The sequence below is a fragment of the Patagioenas fasciata genome, chromosome 2 (genome assembly GCF_037038585.1).
Source record: "Patagioenas fasciata isolate bPatFas1 chromosome 2, bPatFas1.hap1, whole genome shotgun sequence".
NCBI lineage: Eukaryota > Metazoa > Chordata > Aves > Columbiformes > Columbidae > Patagioenas > Patagioenas fasciata.
In genome coordinates, this window is record NC_092521.1 from 163,891,041 (window position 1) to 163,903,415 (window position 12,375).

Here is a 12,375-nt window from a genome sequence, read left to right on the forward strand (position 1 = left end):
TATTCACTCTGCCCAATCAATCCCAATCCCATTCCCAGCAAGAAGGTCTTATTAATACCGGCTGAATGGAGCCGGAGGATTGTGGTCGAGAAGATTTTCCCATAGGAACAGGGGTTAGACCATCAACCCCTCCACACTGACCACCCACATGGCAATAACCCTTGGCCAGCTTGGCACAGGCCGCGCTTGACACCGGACATCGTGTGGCTGAATAGATGGGTTAGAGTCGTCGGGGGGTGAGAATGGGGGAGGATGCAAGGAGACTGTGGGGAATTGTTTAAGAGAGCTCTGAGAAATATTGGTCGAGTGCTTCCATTTAATTACTCACTCTGCTTAATTTGCTCTTGGACAAGATGAATCGTTCATTGACTGCGCAGTCTGGAAGCAAGTCCTTCCTGACTAAACAGACTCAGCATTAAATGGTAAATAAAGCAAAGAAAATTCCTCCTCTCAGATTGATCACGTCAGGGCAAGATCCTTGTAAGGAAGCCAGAGCGGATAGAAATATAAACACAAATTCTACCACTTGCCAGAATAAGTTTCTACAGTTTTCCCTTCATTCCAGCTATGATTTTTTTTGGGCAATTTAGTGTTTGCAGAAAATACTGTTCTGACAGCCTTGTCAATGTCACTGTGGTTGGTATCTACTGGAGGTCTGGATGGATGAGTAGCACAGGTAGAGCTGGTCTAACAACGCAGACATTGCCCAGGGTGCCAGGAGACAGAGTGGGATTCATCTTTACCCACTTCAAACACCTGGAAAGTAGGTTCCAGCCTTCAACCTCACCTGTCTTCATAGTCTTTATAATATCTCTTCACGAAGAAGAAGACAACATTATGGGGCAACTCATCTGACACATCCATCTCTGGTGTTTGTAGAAGGGCAGGAGCAATCACCTTCCCCAGGGAGCACAGCTGATCTTGGTGACCCCAGCTGCAACCAGACAGCTGCAAACATCTGCTCCAGTCAGCTCCATTTTGGGGCTCCCCTCCCAGATCAGGCACTGGCTACCCCTGGCAGGACGTGGGCAAGTTGATTTCACTTTCTGCTCTGTCCTATGCAGGTATGAAATATTTCAGGGCATTTACAAATACCTGAAGGTATTTATGGGCTATCCAGCCCAGCAGGATCCCCATCTGCATTTGGCTTCAAAGCAGTAATTATATAAATAACAGATGGGTAGATTCACACAGGAGTAAAACAGCAACATCTTCAGCTCTTGATTTTTAACCACTGACTAGCAACAAAGACTTTTAGGAAAAACAGAATTATTCACTTACTAACCTCAGCCCTTGAATTGAATGACTGGCAACTGTAACTCCAGTCTGAAATCAGTCAACCCTCATTTTCAGGTTTTAAAAAATAAGCAGGGCCAAGCTTCACACAATAAAGATGTGAAAATTCTTCCAACACAAATGTCTGAGCTTAGTGCATGCTACATTAATTTTATTTTCCTTCTTTCATCCTGATTAAACTGTCCACTAGTAATGCTTTGCCTCCAGCCAAATGCAAACACAACTCTGCCACTAATAGAAATTGAGTATGTCTGCATAAAAATACAATTAAAGTAACAGTACACTTCACATTTCATGCCACTCAAATTCTGAAATAGGTCTGTTATTACAGGATTTCTCATGCATTGTTAGAATTTTTTTGCATTACACTCCAAGTAAGTGATTTTATTCCCTGGTCAATCAACACTAAATGTAATGCCATGCATTATCTTGGCTTGAAATAATAATAATAAAAAAATCCTCTTTCCCAGATGTTTGAGATTATTTTTTTTTTCCTCTTCTGACAAAGGTTTAGAAATGTGAAAGATTTTCCCATCCAGCATTAGAAGAAACCCATGGGCTTTAACATTTTTTGGCAAAACCCAGGATCACCCAGACGGTTACATGATAAGGAAACTCTCCTAAGGCAAGTGAAGGTTGACATGCAGGTCACTGCTCTGAGCAAGACAGAGAGGAAGTTTGACTCCAGCATCTACAGCTGGAGAGGACACTAATTTCAGCATTGACCCGGTTATTGCATCCCAGGAAGAGAAAGGTATGAGCCTTCCCATTCAGCTGTAATTCCTGCTCTGGTCCTGAAGTCAGTTGGACTTAGGAGCCAAATTTTTTGCTTTGAAAATGACCCTTTTCTAATGAAAAATACTCTTTTCAGAAAACTCTCACCCAGCACTACTGGAAACATCTGAATCAGGGCAGGCAACACCAGCTCATCCAACCCAAGGGTCAAGTCTCTCCTTCAAAGAACACTTTGTCATCCAACCAGGAGGATAGTTAGCCCTTCAGAGTTCTCCTTCCCAAGCCAGTCAAGATAACTCAGTAATCCCCATTACCTTTCCATCACAATTTGCATCATACTACAGTGCTGCCACTGGGACTGGGGACACCCATGCGCTCACACTGTGCAGCAGGGACAAGTCAATGTGTGCTTCAGCCCACCAGAAGCTGCATTTATTGAGGTTTGGGAAGGTTTCTCTTCCAAGAGATGTGACACTAAACAGCTGTGAAGGACAGAGACAGAGCTGCAAAACCAAATGCTGGTTGAATGGGTTAAGTTGTATGAAATCCTTGGCTCACATGCATGAGGTTAAAGGCCAGAACCTCTGCAAAGTGTACTCTCAACCTAGTGTGGAAAACATTTATATACTTGTGGAAAATTACAGGTTTACCTACATTGCTACATCAAAAAAAAAATAAAAGCCTGATACAGCAACAAATCTCAGAACTCACTCTAAACAACCTCTGAATCTCCTCCTATAGCCAATTAATTCAATCACTTCTTTTATATCTGCTGGAATCCAACTTGAGCAAAAAAGCTCAGTAACTCTTTTTATCGCCTGCCAGCGCTCCAGCAGTCATCAGAGAAGGTTCCAATAGGTCATAATTTAGTCAATATTTTACTTTGCAAAACACATGAAACCCCTTTGACATCAAAAGCAGTAGAGTTACAGATGCTGGGCATTTACAGATATCGTTTTTCTGCCAAAGTATGAGCGTGCTCACTAGTTCAGATTAAACTTCTATTATTTCCTCAGAATGGAAATTGGTACTCGTCCATTGGCTCCCCAAATTCAGCTCAACAGCTCCTACAGATCTCAACTGTCTTTTCCCTCTGGCTTGCCTGTACCTGGGCTGCGGTGGTCAGATGCATGGTAGTTCTCAATATCACTCACAGCCGTGTCTTGTGTGTAGCTGCTTCACAAAAGCATTTTTCTACAAGTTCATATGCAATCTGGCAGGAGCTGTAGCTGTTTAATAGGAATAAAAGGGAAAGATTTTTCATCTGGGACTCTTTCATCTCTTGGCAGTACTCAAGACAATCACTTGGAAAGCCTCAGGAAAACTCAAGTTCCCTGCAGGTACATAGCTGCTTTTGCAAAGCAGAAAGACCTTGTAGCACAGAAATCTGTAGACATCTGGGTAGGGAAGCCTTGACACCAGTGTGGTGGGCAGCTCCAGCTGGTCAGGATGTATCCCACCCACACACAGGCTTGATGTGCCCCATGAGCATCACAGACCCCTTAGGATGCTCCCCCAGAGCTCATCATCACTGCAGTCACAGCAAGGAGATACTTCCACAGCTCAGCACTACACCATGTGCTGCAGAACCACATCAGCTCAGCACTGCGGTCCACATGGCTCCAGCATGCCCGGACTTAGTGCTGTTTCCTGCAGTTCTGGCATGCTAAGGGACTGGTTGTGGAGGTCTACCCAAGTGGTAGAGTCACACATGCCCAGTTTAGCCTCGCTGACAGGTCAGGAGTGCAAAATTCATCCAAGGAGTCGGGAGACTCCCTGGGTAGTCAACCCAAATACAAGGCTGCCTTAGCTGGAAGCTTTTATGGGTCTGTCTGTCCTCATGTCCCCAGGATCGACCACGCATCTGGCGCTCACAGCGTTGATGCAGTGGTAGGGAAGACTCAGGGGATGAGGACAATAGAGCAGTGTTTTTCATCACAGCAGGAGTTTTTGCTCAGTGCATTTTTCATAGTTACAGTAAACAGGGTTGGGAGGGACATGGGTGGCCCATCTAGTGCACCCTTTTAGTTACTGCTGGTTTCCATTCAGGTACGCAACTGTAGAGGTTTAATTTTATAGTGTCTGCATGGGGGAAGAAAAGCTTTACATTTCCGCTTCTTCACTGAGGTTTTTATCCATGAACAAAGCAGTTTCATTAACAAGTAGGTTTTGCTGAAGATACATCCACCAGTAAATTCCTCTGTCTTGGTGTGGGAATAGTGTGGACAGATTCGAATTTGTAGGGCTCCTGGCTTTTATTTCCAAATCTACATTAATTTCTGAGTTGACCTTTGGCCCATCACAAGCTAAAATCTTCTTATCTTACTGAACTGAACAGGAGGAGAGCACCAGTCTCATTGGACTGTTTCTGAAGACATTTATTTTGGGTTCTGCCTGTAATATTTGTCTTTAATCTTTATGTTTATTACATTTAATTTGTCTTGGGAGGGAAAAGCTCCTCTTATTCCTCAATCAGCCCGGTGTCCTTGAGTTTCCTCTCACCAAGGAGGACAGGAGGCATTCCTGGTCTTTGCCTTCCTTCTTGGCAGCCTCACCTACCAGCTTTCTTTGAGAAATAATCTTAGTAGACGCAGGACTAACCGTGGCAACAAAGTACCAATCCTTGCTCACTTGGGTGTTTAGTGATGCTACTTTGAGCCCACCTTCTTTTCTGCATAGAAGGAGCATGGGTGAGACCTCACCACCCATGAACAACACCCCAAAGTGCCCATTTGGGTGCCCTCTCCTGGCACTGAAGAAGAAAGGCAGAAGGTTTTTCCTCTAGACTCTCAAAAGATACAGAAACTCTTGCTCCACCAATTCCAGCAATGCTAAAAACATCATGTTTCACCTGCAAGTGCTATCCCAGATCAAATGCCCTCTGCCGTCATTACGATGAGAGCAGAGGAGATGCTGCATTCCAGAGACAGGCTCAGATCTGTCCTTGAAGAGACATTACCCTTGGCTTTGCCTTGTGTTCAGTGGTTTGCAAGAGCTTGTGCGACATCACTGACATATGCTGCTACAGGATTTATTCTGCTCCTAGGATGTTCTCAAAGTCCTTCAACCTCAGCAAGCAGGATGCCTCCAACCTCTCCTAAACTCCCCCATGTCCATTTTCTGTATCAGTCACTGCCCAGGTCCCACTCAACCCACCAAAATGGCCCATCCATCCCTTGAAAACCTCACAGTCCTGTAACAAACCCTTCAAAGCATGAGGAGCCTTTAAAATTCATGATGGGAGGATGTCAGAAGTGCCGGCGCGAGCAGCGGAGCAGATGTGCCGTGGGGAGCAGGGGGGAGACAGCGGGATGGGGGGCCCTGGCAGCAGAGAAGGACAGAGGGGATGGCAGCTGTGGGACAGACGGCATCTCCGCATCCCCGCGCCTGGGAGAGGGGAGCCCCTTCCAGCCCGTCGGTGCTGCCGCTGCACGCACACATCCACATTAATAACAGACGGCGGAGGTGATGGATGGCACTCAGGATGAATTACAGTCAACTGCCTGATGCCGCCCTGAAAAAGCGATATTTAGCCAAAAGCCAGGCTGTCGTTTTCATTTTTTTGCTTCATCCTGCCAGGTTTGGAAATGAGAGGGACACCTTCGATTTGCTTGCTAAGATGAAGTTACCTGAATTGCCTCCTGTTTTCTGTGTGGTGATGCTGTGCTCCAGGTAGCAATGAGGGATGCAGCTGGTGCTCGGGGAGCACTGCTCGTGCTGCAAAACAGGGAGCAGCTTCTCCTAAATGCATGTGTGGGTATTACTGAGGTGTTTTGCCTTTCAATACACACAAATATTTTTCAATTGGGAAAATGAAAGGATTCAAACCAAATTCATGTGTTGCAGCTTCGAGATACTTGCACATCTGATTGTTGAGCTTCAGTCGGGTGGGTGGAGATCAGGAGGAAAAAAATCAAATACATGTTAAAGACCTCTTTGCTTTCACCCAGGATTGGTATATCATGGGCGAACAACAGCCTGATCCCATATATATGTGGGTTTCCTAAACAGGGAATTTATTTTAAACTCAAAGACTTTCATACCGGAACTGCATGTGAAGCCAACATTCATTGAAACGGCTTTAAAAGTCTGCTTGTTTCCCTGAAACAACTTTGAGGATACGCAGAGTTATTTCTAACATGAGATTATCCTGGATTCAAGTAAACAGAGTCACGTTATAAGTAAATAAATAAATAAATGCAGCCAGTACATCAAAGCTCCCCTAAAATAGAAACCTTTGCAGGAAACTGTCCGGATCGTTCAGTGGTGTAGATGAGTCTCTCCCCACAGAAACACGCCAGCCTGTGCTGATTTACCTTAGAGTCACAGAATCACAGAATCATTTTGGTTGGAAAAGACCTTTGAGATCATCAAGTCCAACCGCTAACCATCTACTTATACTGCTGCTAGAAGAATGATTGCCTGATAGCAACAGAAAATGGTGCCTTTTGTCTGAAAAGCTTTCAATAACATTCCACACAAATTTAAGTCCAATGCTAGCATGTCCACTAGTATGAAATTTTAGAGCCCCTATTATGCAGAACATTTAAATTGCTTTTAACTGCATGACGCAGAGAACATTTAGAAGCAAGTATATTCATTAATATGAACTTCAGCATAGGTGAAATTACTACATTTATCAACATTCAAGTTGGAATTAAAGAAATTAGTAAAAGAAAGGGGACTAATAGGGACTTAATGCTAACAGTGCAATACTGATCCAGGGACTAAGCTGGGGCTTTCATTTTTTTGTAATGCTCTTGTGTTATTATGAATAGTGTAGTGAAAAAGAATCTATGAAAGTTCGTTCACATTCAGGGCATGGAAGAGCCTCGGAATTTTGTGAATTTTATCTTAGCTGAACATCTGGCTTTAATTTTAATATATTTTATATATCTGAGTGGCAAACACTGAAAATAGCTGCCTGTCTTTAACAAGAGGTTGTCACTGACCTGAGTGGCTGAGAACAATCCTGCAGAGCTCCTGGTACCATCTGATGGGACAGGCACAGTCAGACCAGCCTCACAGTTGGACACAGCTCCTGGCATCGCTTGGGGCGTCCTGGCAAAATGGGGCTTGCGTGGGAGCCCCAGAAGGTTTATATTAATAATAGCAAATGCATGTGAGTGGCGTTAGAAATTACATTGCATAGATCACCTTCCTAACCACGCTGCTGGGTCTCAGTGCTTTATATTTCTACGAGCTCTCACCAAGATGTTCTGACAACCTCAGCATCTGCAAAGACTGTGGAGAAAGAAATGACAGAGATCAGGACACCAAGGCCAGAGCTGGAAACGCTTCCCTCGTGTCAGGGCACTTACAGCACCTTTGAAGCTTCAGTGTGACCCTTTGGGGAAAGAAACAGTCTGTCCACTCTGCAGATGGGGAAACGGAGGCAGAGATGCGCTATGTCTTGCAGGTTCACCGCTCAGAAACCATGTTCTTCTGAGTCCCAGCAGCTCTGTGTTACTGCTGGATAATGTTATTTCTTATGATCCCATTCCTGCTGTGAGCCAGACCTTGAGGGAAAAGCCATGGGGTCGTGATCACATGGGGTTTGATTTTATGAGAACACAGGATAAAAATATACTGAGATTTGTATTTGATTCCTTCATTTGCATCTGATTTCTCAACCTTCAGAGTCGTATTTCCAAGCTTTTCTCAGAGACAGCAACAGTGTGAATTTTCTCAAAATATACGTGACACAAACCAAGCGAGCTGGTAGTCCTCCAAAATCTCAAGACTCCAAGAGCTGAGGATTAAAAACAGAGGAACACTCCTTTCCCATTGCTACCTGAAATCTCACACGATAACCACCCCATCTGACAAAACAAGGACCCCTGCACCATGCAGCGCAAAATCCCAGCATCCCTTCTAGGGGATGTGGATGATTCTGGGTTTTGAATGCTATTAAATCCAAATGGCAGCTTTGGGACACTAATTTTGTCCGGGTAGAGGCTACAGAAGGTCACAGCTTTAGTAACGGGCTGTATCAGCACCTTCTTCCTCCACCTTTGTGGACCTGCACATCTACATCCAGCTCTCCGCTGTCAGCCTTGTGAAGAGAACGATCTAAAATTAGCCAGGTGGATTTAACGTCACACAGCTTTCCCTCTGCTTTCCAGCGCTCAGCCTCCTGCTATATTTAAACCAAAGGCAACGGGTAAACAAAGGTTTGGTGCGCTCTACTCTGACAGAAATAGGCACTGCAGCTATTTTTATCCCGCAGGCTACACAACGCATGTCCAGGTTACAACCAGCAGCAATAAATATATCCCAAAGAGGGTCAAGGAGCCACTGTAAGCGGTAATGAAACTGCTCTGCTCTCTGAACACCAGCAAGGCAGCCTTATCTAGTCCCTAATTCCTCCCTTTGAGGCTCATCACACAACAGCCTTATAGAAAGCAGATGAGGTGGTATTTTTTTTTTCCCCAGGTTTTGTATTTTAGCTTAAGCTGAGTGGTGCACTGGAAATATTAAGGCATCTTGATACTAACCTGGATGCATGAGGGTTAATTCAGCTCTGCCCAGTGCTGGTGCCTGTGGATGAGGTGTGAGATATAAAGAGATTTTACCTTTCAGGTGACTTTCAGGAGCGGCTCTCAGGCTGAGGCAGGGAGTGGTGTTTGTATCACATGTTTAGGACTGATGTTGTTATAGCAGCCTTCCAGTACCTAAAGGGGACCTACAAGAAAGATGGAGAGGGACTTTTTATAAGGACATGTAGTTACAGGACAGGGTTAATGGCTTTAAAGTGAAAGAGGGTAGATTTAGATTATATATAATGAATAAATTCTTCACCATGTGGGTGGTGAGGCACTGGAACAGGCTGCCCAGAGAATCTGTGGATTCCCCATGCCTGGGAGTATTCGAGGCCAGGTTGGACAGGACTTTGAGCAATCTGGTCTGGTAGAAGATGCCCATGCCCATGGCAGGGGGGTGGGAACTAGTTATTCTCTAAGGTCCCTTCCAACCCAAATCATTCTGTGATTCTATGATTGCACAGGTTTCAAACTGGACAGAGCCATGATTGAAGGGGCTCAACCAGCCCAAATGCCTAACCCTTGTCTTAGAACTCCCTCTCTTCATTCCTAAGAGACATTTGCACTCCTTCCTTGGCTGAAATGAGGAATCTTCAGTGTTAAGGTACTGAAACCCTACTAGACATGCACTGCAGATAGCAGGAAGAATCAACAGACACATGACCTTAAGAACCCATGTCCAGAGGGGAATGTATACCCCTCAGTGACAAGCAAACTAGCTTGGACCAGCAATGACATCCAACCATGACAGAGATGTTTTGGGGAGAATATCCAGGTCTTTCCTATAAGCAAAAGTTAAAGGGACAGTTGTGTAACCCAAAAGCTCTCCCTGCAACACCTGAAGTAGCTCTACACCCAACACCATGATGCCACAGTAGTGTACCCAGCACAGCTGGGGATGCCCACCTTGGCTTGGACCTGCCTCCAGAGCTAGGCTGCAGGTCTGCTGTCCCCAGCCAGCAAGCCTGCAAAAGAGCAGAGATGACTTCTTCCTTTTGTAGCCATTTCTCCCTACTCTGGAGACCAACCCAGGTGAGCTGGCAGTGACTAAGGGGTTGTCACATCTGGCACAGCTGGCACATTGGGCACAGCTCCGAGCTTGGGGAAGCAGAGACCTGGTTTCACGAACAAGCCCTGGCTTCTCTTCTTTTTGTGCAACAAATCATCAAAAAGGGAAAACAAAAACAAAACAAAACAAACAAACAAAAGCAATAACAACAAAACCAAAACCAACCAACCAAAAAAAAACCACTTAACCAACAAGTGTAAAAAGAGGAAAGGGGAAGAGTCAAGCATGCAACCATCAGAAAGACAAATGAAGTCCATTTACAAAATGTTTACAGTTCAGCTGGGAAAAGGGTCTGCAGGAAGGACCAGCAGCCGCAGACTCAAGTGAGCATTTCAGCTGAGCTCGTGTGGCCCTTCACAAGGAGACATGAGCTCACCAAGCCTCGCTGAAGGGACAGGTAGCATGACCTACCACGAGTGACTGGGTTAGCCTTGCTGAGTGGTGTTTGAGGCGGCTTGTCTTGAGCGCAGCTCAAGGTATGAGTGTAGGAGCCTGTGTGTATCCATGGGATACCAAGCAAAGTCATCCAGGGCTGTCTGCAGGAGAAGATGCTCACCCATCTCCAGCGACTCCTTGCAGACAGCTGTAAGGTCTTGTTCATCCTCCCAGAGATGTAGCAAAGTCAATGACTTGAAAAGAGCCTGCTGGATTTTACAATATTTTACAATATCTACTTCCTTAGGACTGACAGTCAAGGTCCACAACTGCCAGCAACAGTCATTACCCTCTTCCCTGCTCCTTGCCAGATTTATTTTATATTTTTTATTCCTCAGTGTAAAAGCTTCCCTAACTAGTCATTAACCTCAGCCATGGGACACAACCATTAAACATTATTGTGGCTGTAACATGGTACATTACTTGCCTCACAGTCAAAAGTGTTTCCTCTAGCAAGGGAGGAAAAAAGAGACTTGTATTAAGGTCAGGATTCTCCTGCACATACATCTAAATCAGCATCTGGCACTGCAGACCTGTTGCAAGGAGTGTGTTTGCAGAGAGGAGACAAATACATGACAAGTGCATCCTTCTTGATTAAATATCCAAGCAAGAAAACCCATCCTTGGTTTCATCTCAGAGAATAACCTTTGCATTCAGATCCCATACCCAGTTGTCCCCATGCCAGCACAGCCCACTGCCAAGGAGGTGAAGATATGTCCCTGTGTAGTGACTGTCCTTAAACTGCTTAAGCCCTTCTTGATGCTCACAGCCAATGCTGACCAGCCCTTCCACAGTCCTGGAAATAGCAGCTGCTACAGGAATTGACATTGTGAGTGGTACCTGGGGAGGTCCACCATGACACATGCTGTTTGTAAGCATCAGCTGAAGGAGGGAAAATTGCTGTGGACATTTCAGTAGACATGGCTTTCATCGCCCACCACTGCTGCAAACGTCCTAGGCTGGATCTTCACAGTGCATCCAGCAGCTCCAGGAGAGATTTTCAGCCCTTGTACGCCTTTCTTCCTGCATATACAAACATGCAGAGAGCAATGTTCCACAATATTGTTGCTGTTCATTGCAGGCAGGCTGGACATGATGACCTTTGGAGGTCCTTTGCAACCCAAACTATTCTATGATTCTATGATATCACCTATAATGGTGTTTGTATTACAGTCACTATGGTCCTGAAACACCCCCGAGGGGAGGGAAGGATGGTCACTATGACCATTCCTTCACCAGGTGCTCTGTGCAACCTGCTGTGGCAATAAGTTGTTTGGGAATGTCCTACGTCATCTGGGGAACCTTCCTGAAAAGAAGACAAATCTCCTACATCTCAGTGAAGGAGAGATCAGCACATGACCTCCTGAAACAAAATCCCTACAGATGCACCCCCCAGCTGATCGGGAGCTCTTGCGATGGGTCATGCCTGTTTCCATCTGTCAGAGGACCCAATGAGACATGACTGAACTAAACGGAACTGACAAAGGCTGAAGACCACTTCTCCATCTGGGGACACACCACCAGGCAAGGGGGGGAAAGGCTGCCTTTTCACACATGGGGGTTGTTTCATCCAGCAGCTCCCTTTTGCCAGTGCAGGCATCCTACAGCTGCAGCCCCCGCCTTGTGGGTTTGGTACAAGCTCCTCTTTCACCTCGCTGACTCCAAGAGCACATCCTAAACCAAGAGCACATCCTAAATTGAAAGCGGCATGACATGCATAGTTTCTCCCCCCCTGAAACCAGGTTGACCTCCCCCTGCAGGCTGGAGATCTCGTGGTGTTCGTTGTTATACATCAACGCCTGATGGGGACGCAGGGCCCTGCGGTTGACAGGTTTTAATGATGACCTTTGATGTTCAAAGGAAGCGATGGCTGTTTGGTAAGGTCGGTTGAGTTAGAAGAAAAGGGCAGGCTGAATCTGGCTGAGATAAGCCCGTTACACTATCAGGGCCCCATCTGGAGCACTTAACTGCTGTCTGGTTGGAGCCAGGAAGGTTGGAGGTAACAGCTACAGGGAGTTGGTTTCACACCGAATGCCGTCTACCTCTCCAAGTCACTGTCCCCGTCATTCACCTGGTGCCAGCATTGCTTGCAGGTCAAAGCCTAAAGTCCACATGCATTCCTTGTACCCTGGGGCTGAACTCACACTTGTTTTGTGACAGAAAAGGAAATGTCAGTGTTTAATCGGGCAGATTCTTAACAAATAAGAAATCTCTTTCAGACATACCTGGGAACTGCCATTAGTGACCCCAAAGCTTCAGCCTCTCAGCTGGGCCTGTTGACACTGTGAGGGAAGCACT

The 12,375-nt window shown here is 45.7% G+C and overlaps 1 long non-coding RNA gene across 1 annotated transcript in view; it reads right to left on the reverse strand.

Annotated features, from left to right (window-relative positions):
- The window catches only part of LOC139827304 (uncharacterized), a 92,336-nt gene that overhangs the window by 17,825 nt on the left and 62,136 nt on the right, over positions 1-12,375 (reverse strand). The window contains exons 2-3 of the long non-coding RNA XR_011737801.1: positions 8,607-8,716; positions 6,984-7,106 (exon numbers count right to left, since the gene is read on the reverse strand). This is a non-coding gene — a long non-coding RNA (uncharacterized lncRNA). The remainder of the gene's footprint in view (positions 1-6,983; positions 7,107-8,606; positions 8,717-12,375) is intronic.